Here is a 23090-nt window from a genome sequence, read left to right as displayed (position 1 = left end):
AATCTCCCCTCCCCCTACCGCATCCCAAAACCAGTCCAGCTCGTCCCTGCCTCCCTAACCTGTTCTTCCTCCCACCTATCCCCTCCTCCCACCTCAAGCCGCACCTCCATCTCCTACCGACCAACCTCATCCCGCCCCCTTGACCTGTCCGTCCTCCCTGGACTGACCTATCCCCTTCCTAACTCCCTACCTACACTCACCTTTACTGGCTCCATCCCCGCCTCTTCGACCTGTTTGTTTCCTCTCCACCTATCCTCTCCTCTATCCCTCTTCTATCCGCCTCCCACTCTCTCCCTATTTATTTCAAAACCCCCTTCCCCTCCCCCTTTTCTGATGAAGGGTCTAGGCCCGAAACGTCAGCCTCTCTGCTCCTATGATGCTGCTTGGCCTGCTGTGTTCATCCAGCCCTGCACCTTATTGTCTCGGATTCTCCAGCATCTGCAGTTCCTACTATCTCAAAAGATCCAATGACACTGTTTTGAAGAAGGGAGCTCTTTCTGGTGTCCCGAAAAATGTTCATCCTTCAACCAAATTATGTGGTCATTAGAGGTGGCTCAGTGGTTAGCACTACTGCCTCACAGCACCAAGGTCCTGGGTTCAATTCCACCCTCATGTCTGTGTGGAGTTTATACATTCTCCCCGCATCTGTGTGGGTTTTCTCCAGGTGCTCCGGTTTCTGCCTACAGGCTAGGGTGGATTGGCCATACTAAATTGCCCCATAGTGTTCAGGGATGTGTAGATGAGGTGGGTTATAAGGGGATGGGTCTGAGGGTCAGTGTGGACTTGTTGGGCCAAAGGGCCTGTTTCCACACTGTAGGGATTCTATGATTATTACGTTGCTGTTTCTGGGGGGCTAGCTGTGTGTACATGGAGTTTTTATACTTGTTCATGGAATGCAGGCATTTATTGACCATCTTGAACTGCCCTGGAGAAGGTGGTGGTGGGCTGCCTTCTTGAACTGCTTTTGCATTTCTGATAAAATTCCCTCAGAAATACTTCACTGGCTGTAGAGCAGATAGGGGACATCCTGAGGTCACAAAAGGCACTTTATAAATGCAGGCCATTGTCTTGTTTTTTTCTCTGCCTTTCTGTTTCGGTTTCTCAAGACTAACAGTGGAACCAGGTGGATGTTATTGACTATGAGATCCCTGATTGGGGTTGTTAACCTGGGCCAATCAGGGAGTCCTGGCTGATAGTTATAAACAGGGGAACATTGGTTGATTAGCTCCAATGGTTAGAGGGTGGTGCTAATAACGCCAAAGTTATTGGTTCAATTCCCCAAACTGGCCTAGCCCCTCGGCTTCCAGCTGGCAATATGATAATCAGAGTCTCCAAACTTCAGGGACTGACTCTGAACTACAGTGCACATGTAAATAAAAGGTGACTTGGTGATGGGATACTGGCCTTTGTCCAGTTATTTCACTAACCCTACAACCCTTCTCTTATTCAGTCAGAGAGGTTGCTCCTGATCCTGAATCCTAAAATCTGGATGTGAAGACAAAACACTTGTCACCACAGCAAAATGGATTCTGTCTTGCATTATTTACCAACACCACTTAACTAATGTTGCTGAATTGTATTGCAGACCTCACATGCACTGTAATGAGGTCTGAGCATATGTCATTCACAGAGCAATCATCAAACACCAGCAACAGAATTGAATTCACACAGAGCACACTGTATTTTATTGAACAGAACGAGCGCTTGGTCCCACACTCAGTATTGAAACAAGATGACTAACACAGCGAGGATTCTCCTTTAATTAAAGTCTCATCTGCAGAGAATATCTAGCAGGATGTAAGCCAATATTTGAAACAAGATTACACTTGCAAGAGGCCTTTGCTCCTGTCACAGTGTACAAATGAAAATAATGCCACTGGTTTTTAGGAAGAGGTTTGAAAAAACTTGCAAAACAAAGAGAATATGGAGATATCTAATTATTTTTGTCTAAATTTCACCGACCTGTGAATTGTGATGATCTATTTCAATCTTTCTTAAGTAATACATAGAATTTTCTTTTACTCTTGTAGGTTTCTGATGCATTTGCAAACGCCATCAACAGGTTTCAGAATGTTTCTGCAGTGCATTTGCTGTAAGTCTACACTGACCGTATTTCTGTTTGGGTATGTCAGAACACAGAAGGGATACAACTAACTCAAAGATCTCCAGAAAGCCAAATTTAGCCACCATCTGCCCCTTTAACATCTCAAAGTGCCCCAAAGGCGCTCCTGAGGGGTGAAGTCAGACCAAAATTGGTCTATGAACCATATCAGGGGAGATATTGGTACTGGAAGTAAATTTTTAGGGAGTGTCTTAAGGAGGGAAGGCAAGGAAGATTAGAGACAGAATTTTAGGCTTTAGGACCTAAGCACCAGAAGGTAGGGTGACCAGTGTCAGAAAGGATGGAAGTTGTGGACATAACAGATGCTGGACTTTCCATCGCACTGCCTCCAACAAGGCCAGCTAGAATAAAAATGTTATGAAAAATAGTCAAACCGCACTCAAAATGTTAACTCTGCTTCTCTCTCCACAGATGTTGCCGGACATGAGGACATAATAACAAGGAGCAGGAGTAGGCCATTCAGTCCCTCCGCCATTTGATACAATCACGGTTGATTTCATCACGGTCACCGCCACTTTCCTGCCCACTCCCCCTAACCCTTCAACCTGTTACTAATTAAAAATCTATGAGTATCTCCAGCTTTCTCTGTGTTTGTTTCAGATTTCCACATCCATAATATTTTGATTGTGTCAAGCCAGAGCTAGACCTAGTGTAGATATCTCTGAGGGTTGTTGGTCTGGGGGAGTTTAGGAGTACTGACTAGTTCCAGTAGCTGATAGATCTGCTGAGGGCTTTTAGTCGTCTACCTTTCTGCCGTAGATTTCGAGCATCTGTGTTATTCATCAAAAGAAAATACTTGCATTTATATGGTGCCTCTCCTGATGTGAGATGGTCTCAAAGCATGTTAGAGCTGATGAAGCGCTTTTAAAGCACATTGTTTTTGCAGTGTAGGCAAACTGAGAGCTCCCACCATCAGCAACTGTGATAATGACCACATAGTCTGCTTCTCTTTGTGCTGGTAGAGGGATAAATTCGGGCTCAGATATAGTCAATAGCTCCTGCTCCTATCTTTGAAATATCACCAAGAACTCTGCTGAGAGATCCTGATTGAAGTTTTCACCTGAAAGTCAGCACCTCTGACAGTGCAGCACCACCTGAGCAGGTGCTAGAGAAATCACACTTAGCTCCCTGAATCTACAACCATCCGAGGCGCTGATACCACCTTGTGAGTCACTGTCGACACTTCAATCGGGAAGCTATTCACTGTCTAAGATCACTCTGCTAGTTCTAATAGACCCAAAGACATTTACAGCACAAGAAGAAGGCCATTCAGCCCATCATGTCTGCATCGGCCAACAAAGATAAAATGACGTTAATCCCATTTTACAACTTTTAGCCCATAGCTCTGGATCTAATGGCAACACGAGTGAATATCTAACTACTGCAGGAATATTTCGAGTTTCTGACTCAACTATGTTCTCAGACAGTGATATCAGACTCCCACCACAAATATTTCTCCTCAACTCCCCTTTTAGTCACCTAAGTCTTACGCTAACTAGTTAGAAATTTAGGTTTACAGGATTATTCAGAGCTAAAAATGACAGAAAAACGTGGAAGAGCTAGGCTCCCTGATCTCGGGCCCATTGATTAGTCTGACAGGCTGCCTGAACATTAACACTCTGATAACATCACAGACCTGCTTTTCTTTTCTTGGCTACCAAAAAATTGACACCAAATAAAATCCCTTTCATTAGAAGGTAAAAGTTAGGAGTTTCATTACAAGTTAAAAACTATTCTACTTATATTTTATGAAAAATTGCTTCTCCCTCTTTGATAGTATCACTGAGTCAATTATCTCACATCTCAGTCAGAAAGGTTTGTCAATCTCACTCCTAAAACTTGAGCCAAATTCTAGGCTGACGCCAGAGTGATATTTTTAATTAAAAGTATGCAAGTCCCAGAGCCAAGCAACAGATCCTCAGTTTCTGAGTTTCAAGTGATTGGTCTGCTACTGTTCTGAGGAAGGGTCACTCAACCCGAAACGTTAACTCTGATTTCTCTCTGCAGATGTTGCCAGACCTGCTGAGCTTTTCCAGCAATTTCTATTTTAGTCTGCTACTGAGTCTGGAGATGGGACTCTACTGTTGTACATGGGTCTGAAAGGGTTAATACTAAGAACTGTAAGAAGAACAGCTTAGGATCTTGAAGGTATGAGATGTACCAACTAGTCCTCCTCAAAGTCTCTGTCACAGTGTCTATTTATATCAATGTAATCTGTAACATGCAATTAACTACACCTTGCTAACTACAGGAGACTTTGCCAGTTAAACCATTGTTATGTATTCATAACATTATTACTGTTTGAGAACTTGGGTTCCTAAGTGGATGAGAAATGGATTTTAGTTTCTCAGTTTTGTTAAGATCTGGCCTTTCATAAAAGCTCAGAAATGACGCGGAGGTGCCAGTGTTGGACTTGGGTGGACAAGGTCAGAAATCACACGACAACAAGTTATAGTCCAACAGATTTATTGGAAATCACAAGCTTTTGGAGCGTAGCCCTTTTTGTCAGGTGAAGTGAAAGGGAAGCAAACAGGCACAGAACTTATAGGCAGAGAGATCAATGGATATAGAGATCAAAATATCGCACAAATGGTGTGAGTAGGGTGTTGACAGGCTGAATAATAGGTTTCTGCAGGTGATCATGAATGTCAGACAGTGTGAGTAAAGTGTCAACAGATGAATAACAAGCGAAGCGATGATCTGATTAAATGAGGCAGAGAGATAATTACAAAAAATTAAAAATAAGATGGCACTGGGGACAAACCAAATGACTGGATAATTATCTCTCTGCTTCTGACAAGGTTCAGAAAGTCATTTGAACATTATGTTCAAAACAGCATTTGCAAGGAATGCATTTGATTTCAGCTAAATGTCCAGCAAGCGGCCTGGGGAAATAATTGTCAAGGTTTTTGCTGACTTTACAAGAGAGAGAAGGAGCCAGAAGCAGTTTCATAAGCAGGAGCAGTTGTTCACAGTCTCCAAGTATCATGGCTGGGGAGAAGTTCTGAGATCTTGGAAGCTAGTAAGAAGAAATGTTGTGGAAGTAGAAAGCTATTGGGAGTCAGAGAAGAAGATATCTAACATGAGTTGGGAATCCATATTAAGTAACGGTGAGCTGAGTTAGCAGTTCGATTTAAGAGTGTTGTGGAAGACATTAACTGAAGAAAATAGCATCTAGTGAATATACAGCATTTTGCTGAAAGGAAGTCAATTACAGCTGTGCCAATTGAACAATGAACCTTAGAGTGGTGATAGGGGTGACCCTGCATTGAGTTTAGAGAGTCCGCTAACATTCTGCTGGAATAAAGGAGATGAAGTTTTCTTCTAATATTTGTAATAAGTTTGTTCTAATACTTCTTGTCTAGTGAGCCATGGTTCATTTTTTTTTCTTTTTATGTTGTTTAGTTAAAAGTACATTGACATCCTCTTGTGAATATGGGTGCACCCTCAATTTTAAACAATGATTCCTAGATCTCTCTCCATAGATGCCACCAGATCTAATGGGTTCCTCTAGCACATGCTGTTTTTACATCCTCATGAGTAACACTGTATACAGGATCGTGAGCTGGTATATCCATTCAATAACTCCTCAGTAATGGCCAGCATGGCTTGTGTCTGTTCACAAGTGCACAAGGACTTTGCACTAGGAGATGATGCAGGAGTCCTGTGTTGTCCTGACCCTGCTTAGCAAAGGCCACTCTCGTTGAGGTAGTTCAAAGGCTGCCATGCCCCAGATAGGGGTTATTATACAGAATTTATTGGTGACTTGCCACATTTCACTATTCCTTGATTCAAAGGATGCCAGTTGGTGGATCTTGCTCTGGAAGGTTGCTCCTAGTGGGGGAGGGGTGAAAGTTGACTGTGCAGCTCATTGTGGAATGGTTAAGTGAGGAGCAATAACAATGGTTTTAAACAGCTCGTGGTGGATGTGGTGGGCTGGAGGTGGGAGGGGCCGAAGGGCCTGTACTGTGCTGAACTGTTCTATGTTCTATGTTCTATGTTTGTGAGAACAGGAAGTATTTTGAGTGAAGAGGTTGGATTGGGGCTTATAGGAAGTTGTGGTGTCGTTGACACATTCGTTTGAAGTATCAGGGGAATGTAATACTGTTGGAGGTGTTGTGCCCACCAGACAAGCCAAGGCCCTTTTTGACCTCAGCTGGGCATGCACAATGCCACTTGAGCAGAGCTGGGGAGTTACTGCTGATGTCCCGGGCTACATTTATCCCTCAAGGCACATTCTGATAAACAGGTGATCTGGTCAGTGCTGTTTGTGGGAGCTTGCTGTGCACAGGTTAGCTGTCTTATCATCTACATTTACAACAGTGGCTATACCTCAGAATATAGGGGGTCCCCGAGTTAGGTACGTCTGACTTACAAACACTCATGCTTATGAACTGTGATCCCATTCAGGGGTATAATGTTAAAGGTCCAACAAACAAACGCTTCCTGTACTTACAAACTTTACACTGTCCTACATTGTGTTCCAACTTATGTACAAATCAACTTGTGAACAGATTCCAGAACAGAACCCATTTACAATCCAGGGATTCCGGTATTTTACTCATTGCAAAGAGGATTTGGACATCCTGAGGTGGTGGAAAGGCGCTATATAGATGTACCTAGTTTTCATGTCCTGACATGCAGACAGTGGGGAGAATGACGGGGGAGCCAGTGTCAGAGGTGAATCTGCTGTTAGATTGCTGTCGTTAAACTCAAGATACTTTTTATCACTGCCTTTGCTAGATGCTGTGACTACCTGATGTGAGATACTGGATTAATTCTCACAACCCCACCAGCTCAGAAGAAAACAACTCACTATTATGCTTAGATATGCAGTTTGGTGATAAACTTTCCGTAGAATATGCAAAAATAAAACTTTCTAATTTAGCAATTTCTCTGCTAAACATTACACGTGGCACAAACAGCATTAAGGGAAGAAGCATTCCATTTATAGAAAGGAACATGTTCACAGTTGTTCATATTATGGGGCCTTTTTTTTATCAGAACCAAAGTGAAACTGCTGAGTATGATCAGAGATGCTGCTTGGCCTGCTGTGTTCATCCAGCCCTGCACCTTGTTGTCTCGGATTCTCCAGCATCTGCAGTTCCTACTATCTCTGCTGAGTATGATGTTTTTTGACAGTCCGTGATGCTTATTGCCAAGTTAACATGCTCTGCAGCAGATGGGATGCTTAGATTAGGTGAGGGCAGGACTCCAGATACTTTGAACATGGAAATTTTTTTTGGAAGGAGCGATTGGTTTGCTGGTGTTGGTCCAGTTTTGGCCACTGTGCATGGAGAGAGGTGAGGAAAAATCTTCCGATTATGGGCACCACACTCATCAGCTTAGAGAAGCTTACTGGGTTAGGCTGGCAAAATAAAGAGATTTGAATGTATGTGGGCACCTTTTGCTACCCTTGGGGCATCCCACAGTGCTTGAAGAGCAGTCACATCAAGTAACAAAGCTGGGATTTTTCAGATTATGGAATCATGGACTGTTTGCCATGTAGCAGGAGAGATTGCATAGGCTCGGACTGTACTCCTTAGAATTTAGAAGAGTGAGGGGGTATCTTATAGAAACACATAAAATTATGAAGGGAATAGATAAGATAGAAGCAGGGAGTTTGTTTCCACTGGGGGGGTTGAAACTAGAACAAGAGGCACAACCTCAAAATAAGGGAGAGCAGATTTAGGACTGAGTTGAGGAGGAACTTCTTCACCCAAAGGATTGTGAATCTATGGAATTCCCTGCCCAGTGAAGCAGTTGAGGCTACCTCGTTGAATGGTTTTAAGATAGATTTTTGAACGTTAAAGAATTAAAGGTTATGGTGAGCCGGGGGGTGAGTGGAGCTGAGTCCATGAAAAGATCAGCCATGATCTTATTGAATGGTGGAGCAGGTTCGAGGGGTCAGATGGCCCAGTCCTGCTCCTGGTTCTTACGTTCTTATGTCATTTGGACTCTGGGGAGTCAGTTGGTTTTCTGCAAAAGGCAATGGTTCTTGTCCCATTTGAGACCCACAGCAACGTGGTCGACTTTGAACTGTCCTCATAGCAATGTGGGATGGGCAATAAATGGACGGTGATGTGCATGTCCCAAGAAAGAATAAAGTTTAAAAAGAAAGGATCACCCACTTGGTGAATGGTGTGACAACACAACACATGGTCATTTGATTGCAGTAACATAGGGCTGGAATTGCAGCTGGTGAGAGCTAGTATCCTTAGTCTTATCATTTGGTTATTGCAAATGATCATTTATTTCCTATATCAGTTAATCTAGGGTGGCGATGGCCTAGTGGTATTATCACTGAGCTATTAATCCAGAGACCCAGATAGTGACCTGGGTTCAAATCCCACCATGGCAGATGGTGGAATTTGAATTCAATAAAATATCTGGAATTAAGAATCTAATGATGACCATGAATCCATTGCCGATTGTCGGGGAAAAATCCGTCTAGTTCACTAATGTCCTTTAGGGAAGGAAACTGCCATCCTTACCTGGTCTGGGCCAACATGTGACTCCAGACCCACAGCAATGTGGTTGACTCTTAACTGCCCTCTAGCCAATTAGGGGTGGGCAATAAATGCTGCCTGGCCAGTGATACCCTCATCCTGTGAATGAATTTAAAAAATCATTCATTCACTGGGGGTCTGTCACGAGAATGACTCCCTTCTACTCTCCGTGTGAGTCTGTAGGTGGCTTCTCTGCCTTGGTTGCACTATGACATTTGCAACTTATAGATTCTGTATGAATCAACTTTGCAGTGACCAACAATGAAGAAGTTAAATAGATGGAGAGCTGGCGATTGATGTATGAGGCAAGCCTAATTTTCCACAGCACGTTCAGTTCAATTTTAACATTACTGAAGCTTCATTATTGAATTTAGTTAATATAATCTTCATTGAGAAGAAGCTGTTTATTACATATTAGTAAGCTAATGAGTTATATTAGACTGAATAAAAACCAAAAGAACTGTGGATATTGTAAATCAGAAACAAAAGCAGAAATTACTGGAAAAACTCAGCAGGTCTGGCAACACCTGTGAAGAGAAATCAGAGGTAACATTTCGGGTCAAGTGACCCTTCCTCAGAACCCGAAACATTAACTCTGATTTCTCTCCACAAATCCTGCCAGACCAGCTGAGCTTTTCCAGCAATTTCTGTTTTTGTACATTAGGCTGAGACTGGTTAACTACATTATACCTGGTAAGAGACATTAGCATCTCTCATTAGACACATCGCTAACCTACGTTACATGGTTATTAATAAAGGAGGAAAGTCTATTTACCTAGAACAAGTACAATAGACAGCAGCATCTAACTAGCTTTTCCCAGAGATATTTATCCATATCTCAATGGGCAAAGCTTCTCAAACGCATCAGGTCCACGTGCTTTAGACTTTATTGCACTGGAACATTGAGGCCTTTCTGTCTACCTTATGAGGTTCAAGGTAAAGTTGGATCTAGAGCTGGGAAATGATCGCACACTAGTCACTGAATCTTCACTATGAGCTATCACTTCATGGTAGAGATCTCTGCCCTGTATGCCATTAAGTGATGGAAAATCTATTGAATGTCAAGGGAGATGGTTAGAGAATTTCTTGTTGGAGATGGTCATTGCCTGACACTTGTGAGGTGCAGAGATATCTCCAAAATGTCTTAGACCAAACTAGTGTGCAATAAGATGGTTGCTCTTAATTGCTCAGTCAGGTGATTTCCCGTTAGTGAGGGCATTAGGACAAGTTGGAAAATGAAAGCCATCCACTTTACTACAGAGATACAATCAACATCTAAACCACTCTAAAACACCTTCTAACACAAAATTGACAGACTGGAAATTACCCGTTAATCCATCAAAACTACCCCACCCAATTGTGGCTAAACACATCTTCCATTCCCTCCTGAAAAATAACGCTATTCATTCACTGTTGCTGGGTCAAAATCCTAGAATTCCCTCCCTACCGGCATTGTGCATCTATCTACAGCAGGAGGATTACAGCAGTTCAAGAAAGCAGCTCACCATCACCTTCTCGAGGGACACCTAGGAACAGACAATAACTACTGGCCAGCGAAACCCATGTCACAAGAGTGAATTAAAATAAAAATGTAATCTCCTGGGGGAGAGGAAAGGAAAAAAAAACCCAAACAAGTGTAATAAGGAAAATAATGCTTGCCCTGATGGTCGGGTACAAGATTCTAAAGCATTTAAAACCTACCCATTCATACAAAGTTGGAATCAGGCCAGTCAAGGAATGAAGCATGATACAGAGAATCCTGTGGGACTGAAGTGAGAGAGACGAAGAAAAAGACACTGACACATTGAAATGAAGTGTTAAGATCTGTGGGATAGACTAGTATCTTAACAGTTTATTGAATTTTTTTCCAATTGGACTGTTGAGACCTCTTGATTAATGAAAACTGGAAGGTGTTGATAGAGGGAAAATCTTTGCTTGTCAGTAATCATTAAACTGTGATTGAGTTTGAACTGAGCAAAAATTACATTCTGAAGCAAGAGATGACAACACTACAAAATAAGGACAGTCAACATTTTAATATCTTTATCTGTGAAATTTCAATTTGCTCTGCTTTTGTTTAAAATCTAACTCTCACTTTTCATTCGAGAAAGTTCAGAACTTGCGAGCTGGGAAACTTGACAGATATGAAGCTAAAGGGAGGACTGAGGTTTCTGCTGAAATTTCCGAATCCCCATTCGAGGTCCAACTCTGCCAGTTCCTTCCTTGAACCTCACAATGTCTGAAGTTCCAATAACATTCAAGGTGATCGACACTAGCCAAGCCAAAGCTGTCCACCTGATCAACACAACCATCCACTGCCTGAAACACTCACTCCCTCTTCCCTAGCGCACAGTACCAACAGTCTATACCGTATACGAGACCCTCTACATCTACAGCATCTTCCAAACCTGCAACCTTTACTCCCCAAGAAGGACAAGGGCAGCAGATGCATTGGAGCACCACCATCTGCAAGTTCCCCTCCATGCCCAACACAACGTCATGACTTGGAAATTTTCGGATCACTGGGTCAAAATCCTGGAACTCCTTTTGCAACAGCATTGTAGGTGTCACCACACACCCCAGGATTGCAGCAGTTCAAGAAAGTAGCTCATCACCACTTTCTCCAGGGCAACTGAGGATGGGTAACTGGGTTTCTGATGCTGATATCGCCAGCAATGCCCACATCCCATGCAAAGAAAAATTTTTTTTTGAAGTGAAAATTCAAAGTATAGATGTAACATTTTCTTTGCATAAAGTTCCCTCTTGTCTCTCTGCGGCGCTAATTATTAGAGCACTAATGCATCCTGCTTTAGTTTCAACCCAAAAAAAGTGGTACTTTTACATAAATGAACAAAGCAGAGAGGGACAAGGATAATTCAGCAGATACCCAGCACTGCACCACAGAGAGAGTTCAGTACATTCTCTGTGCGAGTGTCTTTCAGCACGTTGTTTATCTCATCCTGATTCGGCTGGCATTATTCTCTGCTACTCCCAGCTGTATCCTGCTGTCAATTAGACAGGGAAAGAGACAGATGATAATTAGTGGAAAAGACATCTCACAGCAGAAACCTGCACAACATTAAAAGTGGCAGCGTGACGTGAGCTGTTGACCACGGTTAACTCAGTGCACTGTTTTCCAACTGGACAGACACAGACATTGGACTGGAGGGTATCTGATCAGTTAAATTCACCTGCCAGCTGGCAAGCTCCCTCAACCAGGACACTAAGGCCAGAGATAAGAGTTTGTAAGTTCTGAAGATGTTGTGAATCTTGAATGGGTTCAGAAAAGAGTTACAAGGATGTTGCCAGGGTTGGAGGGTTTGAGCTATAGGGAGACGCTGAATAGACTGGGGCTATTTTCACTGGAGCGTCAGAGGCTGAGTGATAACCTTATAGAGGTTTATAAAATCATGGATAGGTTGAATAGGCAAGGACTTTGCCTCAGGGTGGAGGAGTCCAAAACTAGAGGGCATAGGTTTAAGGTGAGGGGGGAAAAGATTTAAAAGGGACTTAAGGGGAAACTTTTTCACACAGAGGGTGGTGCGTGTATGGAATGAACTGCCAGAGGAAGTGGTGGAGGCTGGTGCAATTACAACATTTAAAAGACATCTGGATGGGTATATGAATAGGAAGGGTTTAGAGGGATGTGGGGCAAATGCTGGCAAATGGGACTAGATTAATTTAGGATATCTGGTCACCATGGACGAGTTGGACCAAAGGGTCTGTTTCCATACTGTAAGTCTCTATGAATCTAAGTGAATTTTCTGTTTACGGAGTGTATATATGTGTTAGCCATCAGTATGTTGGTGGTCCTCTCAACACTGATTTACAAGGTGCTGGGTTCAAGACCCACTTTAGGGATCCAGCAGAAAAATCAAGGCTGGCACTTACACACAGGACTGAGGGGTTCCTGCATTGTTGTAGCTTCCATCTCTCGGGCTGAGATGTTAAACTGAATCTGTCTGTTGTGGTAGATCCCACAATACTAATTATGAAGATCTGGAGAGGAGTCCTTCCTGTTCTCATGGCGAATATCAATTCTGCAATCAATGTTGTATAATCGAGCACGTTATCACATTACTGCTTAGGGGGAGCTTGCTATGCACAAGTTAGCTATGACATTTCCTACTTGCCGAGCTGGCTTGTTCTCGTTCAAACGTTTCATCACCATGCTAGGTGACCGCAACAGTGGGGCCTCTGATGCAGCAATGTTATTCTACTCTGCTTGGAATTTATACTGTCCGGTCCGTTACGGTGAGTAGTGTCATTTCCGGTTTTGATCTGTATGGGTTTGTATACGGGGTCTAAAATGACACTACTCACCGTAACGGACCGGACAGTATAAATTCCAAGCAGAGTAGAATAACATTGCTTCATCGGAGGTTCCACTGTTGCTGTCACCAAGCATAGTGACGAAACATCTGAACGAGAACAAGCCAGCTCGGTGAGCAAGTCAACAACTTCTCCCACAACTCGAGCTACAGATCTTTGCCGAAACTTTAGACGTTTCCTACATGACAACAGTCACTGCACTGCAAATGTATCTGATCAGTTGTAGCATAGAGCAGGGTGGGGCTTGGTTAGCTCAGATGGCTGGGTGCTAGATTGTGATACAAATAAATTCCAACAGCACAAGTTCAATCCCCACACCAGCTGATGTCACCTCAAAGGTCCTGCCTTCTCAACTCCAGCCCTTGCCTGAGTCACAATGACCCTCAGGTTAAACCATGCCCAGTTGTCTCTCTCTTTGAGACTTTGGGGCATCTGGTCCTCATTAAAGGGCGCTACTTAAATTCAAGCATTTATTTTAATGGTCTGTCAATATGCTGGAATCTGATGTCCACTTGAAAAGCCAATTCTTCTTCGCAGAATCACAGAATTGTTACAATACAGAAAGAGGCCATTTGGCCCATCATGTCTGCACTGGTTGTATTACCTCGCGCCAATCTCCTGCTTTTCCCCTTATCTCCACACATCATTTCTATGCAAGTAATCATCAAATACCCTCGTGAATGCCACTGAATCACCCCACTGCCCTCTCAGAGAACCACCTGATGCACAGGCAGTTCTGTAAATCAATCCTTATTGGCTTGATACAACTACTTATCCTGTCACGGGATGCACAAGCTTGTTGCTTTCTTAAATTCATCACTTCTATTGATTGAAGAAGGAGTTGCTGCTTGGTAATAAGTCTTCTACAGTAGCAAAGACAGCAAAGATAGTTTGTTTTGTACTTAGTAGATCAGATCTGACCTGAGAATAAATGAGGCAGTTTCACAAGGCAGCAGATACATGTGCGATCAAATTATTTGAAGTCAATTTGACATCAAAAGAACAATGAACAAGGCACAGGATTATCTGCACTGAAATTAGAATTAGAGCTAAGCAACCAGAAAAATAAAGGCAAGCAAGCTTCAGCATCTTACTCTGTCATAATTGACTCATACTTCACAGTGAGGAGCTTCTCTTTAAACTGCATCTTCTTTTCTTTACTCTTCCTTTTGAAGTGGGTGTCATTGGCAAGATCAACATTTGTTGCTCATCCTTAGTAGCCCTTGAATTAACTGACTTGCTAAGCCATTTTAGAGGGCAGTTAAGAGCCAATCACATTGTTGTGGAGTCTGGAGTCAATCGTTGGCCAGACCAGGCAAGGATGTTAGATAGCCTTCCATAAACCCTGACCAATTAGGTGTCGAGTACTAAAACTGAAATTGCTGGAAAAGCTCGGCAGGTCTGGCAGTATCTGTGGGGAGAACACTCCATTCTGAGAAAGGGTCACTGGATCTGAAACATTAACTCTGATTTTCTCCACAGGTGCTGCCAGACCTGCTGAGATTTTCCAGCAATTTCTGTTTTTGTTTCTGATTTACAACATCCACAGTTCTTTTGGTTTTTATCTGGCTCACAAATAGCAGACTTGGAAATATATCACCATTCCTTCTGTGTCACTGGGTCAAATTCCTGGAATTCATTCCCTAATGGCACTGTGGGTCTATCTACAGCACATGTGGGAGTATTTCAAACAGCAGTTAATAAGAGTTCAGGAGAGGCACCTTCCTGCAAGAATGAAGGATAGGTATTGGGCAAGTTACGTGAACCGTGGATGACCAGGGATGTTATGACCTTGATCAAAAAGAAAAAAGAAGCACACATAAGGTCAAAAGTAGGGGACGCAATGGCCTAGTGGTGTTATTGCTGGACTGTTAATCCAGCGACCAGACAATATCCCGGGGACTCGGGTTCAAATCCTGCCACGGCAGATGGTGGAATTTGAATTCAATAAAATATCTGGAATTAAGAATTTAATGATGACCGTGAATCCATTGTTGATTGTCAGGAAAACCCATCTGGTTCACTAATGTCCTTTAGGGAAGGAAACTACCATCCTTACCTGGTCTGGCCTACATGTGACTCCAGACCCACAGCAATGTGGTTAACTCTGAACTGCCCTCTGGGCAATTAGGGATGGACAGTATATGCTGCCTAGCCAGCAACACCCTCATCCCGTGAATGAATAAAGGAAAAGAAAGAGGATGGGAACTCACGAAGCCCTTGAAGTGTATAAGGAAAATACGAAAGAACTTAAACAAGGAATTAGAAGGTCTAAAAGGGTTCATGAAAAGTTGTTAGCAAACAGGATTAAGGAGAATCCCAAGGATTCTTATACATATATAAAAAGCAAGAGGATAGCCAAGGAAAGGGGTGACCCACTCAAGGACAAAGGAGGGAATCTATTCGTGGAGCCAGAAGAGGTAGGTGAGGACTTAAACAACTATTTCGAGTTGGTATTGATGAAAGAGAAGGAATTGGTGGAGGATGATCTCAGGGACAGGAGTGTCAAGTTTCTAAGCCAAATTGCTATTAAAAAGGAAGAGGTGTTGTATGTCTTAAAAAGGTATGAAGGTAGATAAGTCCCAGGTCCTGATGGGATCTATCCCAAAATATTGAGGGAGGCAAGAGAACAAATTGCTGGAGCATTGACAGACATCTTCGTATCCTCAGGTCTGGCAGCATCTGTGAAGGAGAAAACAGAGTTAACGTTTCGGGTCCAGTGTCCCTTCCTCAGAACTGATGGTGGCTGGGAAAACATCAGCTTATATGCAGAAAATAGGGAGGGGGTTGAGGTAGGGAGTAAATGATAGGATAGAACCCGAAGAGAGAGAAGAGCAGTTGGACAGACAAAGGAGTTGCTAACGATCAGGCTGGGAGGGTGAATAGTTGTTAATGTGGACTGTTAGTGACTAACAACAGGGGGTGTGTAATGGCAGGCTATGTGGTAACAAGGCCTGGTGAGTGGGTTACGGGTCTAAGACATGGGAGAGCTTAGGCTCTAAAAACTGTTGAACTCAACATTGATTCCAGAGGGCTGCAGGGTCCCCAAGCGGAAAATGAGGCATTCCTCCAGTTTGCGTTAGGCTTTGTTGGAACACTGCAGCAAGCCAGAAACAGAGATGTTGGCCAGGGAACAGGGTGGTGTGTTAAAGTGGCAGGCTCTTTTCGGGCTCTATCCTATCGTTTACTCCCTATCCCAACCCCCTCCCTATTTTCTGCATATAAACCAACGTTTTCCCAGCTACCATCAGTTCTGAGGAAGGACCACCGGACCAGAAACGTTAACTTTGATCTTTTCTTCACAGATGCTGCCGGACCTGCTGAGCTTTTCCAGAAACTTCTGCTTTTGTTCTTGATTTACAGCATCCACAGTTCTTTTGGATATTATCTTTGTACCCACTTTGGCCACAGGTGAGGTCCCAGAGGACTGGAGAATAACTGATGTTTCCCATTGTTTAAGAAGGGTAGCAGGGATAATCCTGGAAATTACAGTCCTGTGATTCTCACATTGATGGTAGTAGAAATTATTGGAAAAGATTCTCAGGGACAAGGTCTATATGCATTTAGAAGCAAATGGACTTATTAGCGATAGACAGCATGGTTTTGTGCGGGGGATGTCTGCCTCACTAACTTGATCAAGTTTTAAGGGAAGGTAACAAAGATGATTGATGAGGGAAAAGCGGTTGATATTGTCTACATGGACTTCAGTAAAGCCTTTGACAAGGTCCCTCATGGCAGGGAGGGGTGCACTAATAAGGATACAGAACTGGCTTAGTCATAGGAGATAGAGGGTTGTGGTGGAAGGATGCTTTTTGGGATGGAGGGCTGTAACTACTGGTGTTCCACAGGGATCAGTGCTGGGACCTCGGCTGTTCGTTATTTACATTAATGATTTGGAGGAAAATGTAGCTGGTCTAATTAGTGAGTTAGCAGATGATACAAAAATTGGTGGAGTTTCAAATAGTGAGGAGGATTGTCAGAGGAAACAGCAGAATATAGATTAGTTGGAAGCATGAGCAGAAAAATAGCAGATTGAGTAAAATTTGGACAAATGTGGGATGATGCATTTTGGAAGGTCAGGTTCAGGTGGAAATTATACAGTGAATGGGAGGACCCTTAGAAGTGTTAGGAGAGGGATTTGGGTGTGCAGCTCCACAGATCACTGAATGGGGCAGCGCAGGTCGATAAGGTAGTAAAAAAGGCCTATGGTATGCTTGCCTTCATTGAAAGGGGCATTAAGTATAAGGATAGACAAGTTATGCTGCAGCTTTATAGAACTTTAGTTAGGCCACATTTGTAATATCGACTACAGTTCTGGTCACCACACTACCAGGAGGATGTGAATGCTTTGGAGAGGGTATAGAAAAGGTTTACCAGGATGTTGCTTGGTGTGGGGGATTTTAGCTATGAAGAAAGGTTGGATAGACTGGGTTTGTTTTCACTGGAACACAGGAGGTTGAGGGGCAACCTGATATAAGTTTATAAGATTGTGAATGGCATGAATAGAGTGGAAAGTATGCATCCTTTTCCCAGGTTGGAGGGGTCAATTACTAGGGGGCACTGGTTCAAGATACGAGGGGTTGAGGGGGGAAGTTTAAAAGAGATGCGCGAGGCAAGTTTTTCACACAAAGGATGGTGAGTGCCTGGAACATGCTGCCAGAGGAGGTCGTGGAAGCAGATACAATAGCAGCTTTCAGGAAGCACCTGGACAAATACATGACTAGGAAGGGAACAGAGCAGTAGGGATCCTGTAAGTGAAGACAGTCTTAGTACAGAGGGGCAAAATGAGGCAGTGCTGGCTTGGAGGGCCGAAGGGCCTGTTCCTGTGCTGTTTTGTTCTTTGTTCTTTGTTCTATGGACTGCAGTGGTTCATGAAGGCAGCTCACCACCACCTTCTCAAGGGCAACTAGGGATGGGCAATAAATGCTGGCCCAGCCAGAGACACCCATGTCCCATGAATGAATAAAACAAATGTTTGATTTTAATCCCTTTCCTAAGTCCGATTTCTCGTATCCTCATCCTGATGAGTGCAGGATGAAAACCTTTAAATTATGTGTCTCTTTTCATCAATATTTAATGGACGTTAGTGAATCTGATGGGTTTATGTAATAATCAATGATGGTTTCCAGGTCACCATTGCTGAGACGAGTTTTCAATTTTAGATTTTATGTTAGTCGAATTAAAATTTTCCACCAGTTGCTGTGGTGGGAGTTGAACCTGTGTGCTCACAGCATTAGCCTGGACCTCTGCATAGTCTCCCCCAGATGACTGAAGGAGATTTGACGGAGGCATGAGGGTAAACAGAGACCAAGATTAATTAAAGAGGATGGAGTCAAACACACGTCGACATCTTATTTTCCATTACTTTATCCTCTTATACTGTGTCATGCTCTGACTAGATTGTTTGCTGCTTCACACCTTTCATTTTCAGTGTATTACTTAAATGGAGAAAACCTACAGAGAGCTGTGACACAAACGGACTTGGGGATACTTGTGCACAAGACATAGAAAGCACACAGGCACAGCAGGTAATCAGGAAGGGTAATGGAATGTTGTCCCTTATTTCAAGGGGGTTGAAGTATAAGTGTAGGAAAGTCATACTGCGATTGTATAAGGTGCTGGTAAGACCACATCAGGAGCTCTGTGAGCAGTTTTGGTTTCCCTTACTTAAGGAAAGATATTGTTTCATTGGAGACAGTTCAGAAAAAGGTCACCAGGACCCAGTGTGGAGGGATTGTATGGGAAAGGGCTAAACACTTGGGACTCTACTCACTGGAGTTCAGAAAAATGAGGTGATCTCACTGAAATGTACAGCTTTCTTAAGGGACTTGACAGGGTAAATGCTGAGAGGATGTTTCCCCTCATGGGAGAGTCTAGGACCAGAGAGCACAGTCTCAGAATAAAGGGGCACCAATTTAAGACTGAGATGGGGAGGAATTTCTTCTCTCAGAGGGTTGTGGGTCTTTGGAACTCCTTGCCAAAGACAGCTGTGTGGGCAGAATCCTTGTGTATATTTAAGGCTGAGATAAATAGATTCTTGGTAAGTCAGGGAATCAAGGGCTACTGGATAAATGCAGGAAAGTGGGTGTGAGGAATGTTGGCTCGGTCGTGATCCTATTGAATGGTGCAGCAGCCTCGAGAGGCCGAATGGCCTACTGCAGTTCCCATTGATTATGGTCTGATGGTCATTTAGATGGAGGGGAACTTATCCCCAAGACCCTGCATCCCCAAAGACAGCAGCTGAAACAGTTGAAGGTGTGAAAGAGGTCACCTGTTGTCTTGATGAACAGTACAGCCGATTCGAAGGGCTGAATGGCCTAATGTGGTATGGATGGCTCACAAATGTGGCCTTGTCAGTTTTACCCATAAATAAATTTTTTAAAACGTTCATTGGACATTGGACAAAACAATTGATCAGAACAGGGCTCCTTTGATGCTCAAGCGATTCAATACTTTAAAAGATGCTGGTCAATGGCTCACTGGACCAAAGGTACAACTTACATTTATATAGCACCTTTAATGTGATAAAACTTCCTGAGAAACATTATAAAACAATGTATGTTCAAGAGACACAATAATAGCTATTGAGTGAGATGACCAAAATCTTTGTCCAAGAGGTAGATTATGAAGTAGGTCCTCAAATGCAAAAGCAAGTTGGGGAGGGAATCCCAGAGCTTGGTGCCTAGGCAATGGAAGGCATTGGTGGAACCAATGGTGGAACAATTAAAATCGGGAATGCAAAAGCAGCCAGAATTAGCAGGTCCTGCAAAAGGTTAAGAATGTTGGAGGAGATTGCGAAGGTAGGGAGGGGTGAGGCTATGGAGGGTTTTTGCAAACAAGAATGAATTGTTAATTAATGTCCTTCTAAACGAGCTCAAAAAAAACACAAGCCAGATATACAAGGCATTATTAAGTGTGTTGATGCTGTATCTGCCAACTGAAAGGCAAAATCCATGCAACGCACAACGCAAGCGCTGCCAACAATTCTAAAATTAAACAAGGACTGTGTGGAAGGGGGTTGTTGGTGTTGTTGAACCACCTGGAACCTCGTGAAATTATAAAACAATTATAATAATTCTGCTGTACTCAACATCGCAATTATCTATATTATAAATCACATTGGAAAATTGGAAAATCAGTAAGGACAGGCAGAAAGGTGGGACCGTGTACAGAGTTCTGAAGGCTATTGAATTGTCAGAGAGTTTTCTCTCACAGGAGAGTGGCAGAAGTGTGGTAAACAAGGAACAATGGAAAAGCTGTGATTCACAAAAGCTCATTGCTTGTACAGGCCATCCTTGTTAAAAGGCTGTCAGATAATTATAGCACCATCTCCTCTGGGCGCCTCACCTTTATTGTAAATTTCTGTGAATTGAACACCATTTCCTGATTGAACACAGCAGGCTAAGCAGCATCAGAGGAGCAGGAAGGCTGATATTTCGGGCCTAGGGTCTAGGCCCGAAACGTCAGCCTTCCTGCTCCTCTGATGCTGCTTGGCCTGCTGTGTTCATCCAGCTCTACACCTTGTTATCTCAGATTCACCAGCATCTACAGTTCCTACTATCTCTGAAACCATTTCCTGAGTATTTGGAATTTATATTATAAGAAAAGATGTTTGTAACACCATGGATTTTGCAGTATATTATCTTTCATGCCACAAGGTGCTCAGGGTTTTAACATTAAACTAACCAAAGATCGGGTCATCCACAATAATGCAGCTGATAAATGCACCTCCCAGATTGGCAATAGAAACATATAAATATAAAAACACAGAAAATAGGAGGAGGAGTAGGCCATTCAGCCCTTCAATCATCCAAGCAGTACCCCATTCCCACTTTCACTCCTTTTCAGCCCTTTATTCCTAAGAACTGTATCTGCATCTTTCCTGAAAGTCTTCAGTGTTTTAGCCTTAACTGTTTCCTGTGGCAGAGAATTCCACAGGCTCACCACTCTCTGGGTGAAGACATTTCTCCTCATCTCTGTCTATGAGGACTGGTTCTGCACTCCCTGGTCATCAGCAACATCTTTCTCGTACTCATCCTGTCTAATCCTACTCGAATTTTATGGGTTTCTGTGAAACCCCCCTCATTCCTCTAAACTCCAGCACAGGTTAAGTTTTCTCAAAATGGACTGGCTAAAATCCAAAAACCAGGTAATGTTCAGAATGTACCATTTTTAAAACTAATTTACTCAATTAAAATGAACTTATCCAGATAACTCACTGGACTTATTACAGAGTCATCGAGTTATACAGCACAGAAATAGACACCTATGTCCAACACGTCCATGCCGACCAGGAATCCTAAACTGATCTAGTCCCATTTTCCAGCATTTGACCCAAAACCCTCTAAACCCTTCCTATTCATATACCCATCCAGATGCCTTTTAAATGCTGTAATTGTACCAGCCTCCACCACTTCCTCTGGCAATTCATTCCATACACACACCACCCTCTGCATGAAAATGTTGCTCCTCAGGTCACTTTCAAATCTTTCCCCTCTCATATTAAACCTATGCCCGCTAGTTTTGGACACCCCCACCCTGGGGAAAAGACCTTGGCTATTCACCCTATCTATGCCCCTCATGATTTATAAACCTCTATAAGGTCACCCCTCATCTTCTGACATTCAAGGGAATGGTGTGCTTGCCGATTTATTCCTGTGTGTCAAATGACCCCTGATCTCACTTGACCCTGGTTGACCCTAGCTGCCCACTTCCCAAGGTACCTGAAATAAAATCCGGCAAATCCCAAAATCTGATCTGACCTTGGTCTTAGGGCTGTTGGTTTTGAGAAAGACTGCCTGTCCTAAACCATACAGGTGGTTCAGTCCCACGTAGGATCTTTGATCGGGGCTGAGTTGGCCAATTTAAGAAGACCATAATCAGGAGTAGGCCATTCAGCCCTTTGAGCCTGCTTCACCGTTCAACAGGAGCACGGTCGATTTCATCTCAGTCACAACTCCACTTTCCTGCCCGCTCTCCACAACACTTTAACCTGTTACTAATTAAAAATCTGTCTATCTCCTCGTTAACTTTATTCAGGTTCCTGGGGTCCACCACACTCTGGGGCTGTGAATTCCTCAGATTCATGACCCTTTGAGAGAAGTAATTCCTCCTCATCTCTGGTTAGAATCGGCCACCTCTTAGCCTAAAATATGACCTCTCATTCTAGATTGCCTACCCCTGCTCAAGGAAAAGCATCCACTTTATGTTTACTTTGTCGATCCCCTTTAGTTATAGACCTCACTTAGATCTCCTCTCATTCTACTAAACTCCAGTAAGTATAGGCCTAAATCTCACTTCACAAAACAAACCCCTCATCTCTGGAATCAATCTAGTGAACCTCCTTTGAACTATCTCCAAGGCAATCGCATCTTTCCTCAAGTAAGGGGACCAAAACTACACACAATTCTCCAGATGTGGCCTCACTAATGGCTTGTAAGTTGCAGCAACACTTCCCTCCTTTCACAGTCTATTCCTTTTACAATAAATTTTATTTGCCCATCTTATTACTTGTTGTACATGCATATCAGCTTTCTCTGATTTTTGTCACAACTTGCATTGATTGGCCTCCCCTCCATCAGGGCCAATGATGTTTCGTTGTCATCGGCCTTGCCTTCTTAGGCTAAGGCTTGTGTCAAACTGTCATCGATGGATACTGCTTCTGGTGAGGGCCTTTCAATAGGAGGTACTGTCATGTGTCTCACAAAATGAATGCTGTGCGTGCAACTTTGCAGCGAGCACAACATCAGAAAACCAAAGAAAAAAAGACCTCAATCTTACCTTACTCCCTCAAGAAGCTGATGAGGAAAGTCTCCAGTAAAAACCGAAAGCACTGCGGACGCAGTAAATCAGGAACGCAAACAGAAGTTGCTGGAAAAACTCAGCAGGTCTGGCAGCATCTGTGAAGGAAAAACCAGAGTTAACGTTGTGGGTCCAGTGACCATTCGTCAGAACTGGAAAGTCTCCAGCCCTGACCAGTTAGATGATAGAATCCTGACAGTGTGGAAACAGGCCCTTCGGCCCAAAAAGTCCACACCAATCCTCAGAGCATCCCACCCAGACCCATCCCCCTATAACCCACCTAATCTACACACCCCTGAACACTATGGGCAATTTAGCATGGCCAA

Source organism: Rhincodon typus, chromosome 26 (genome assembly GCF_021869965.1).
Source record: "Rhincodon typus isolate 14 chromosome 26, sRhiTyp1.1, whole genome shotgun sequence".
NCBI classification, from domain to species: Eukaryota; Metazoa; Chordata; class Chondrichthyes; order Orectolobiformes; family Rhincodontidae; genus Rhincodon; species Rhincodon typus.
The sequence above is the reverse complement of the archived record's forward strand: the minus strand, read 5'-3'. Positions refer to the sequence as shown.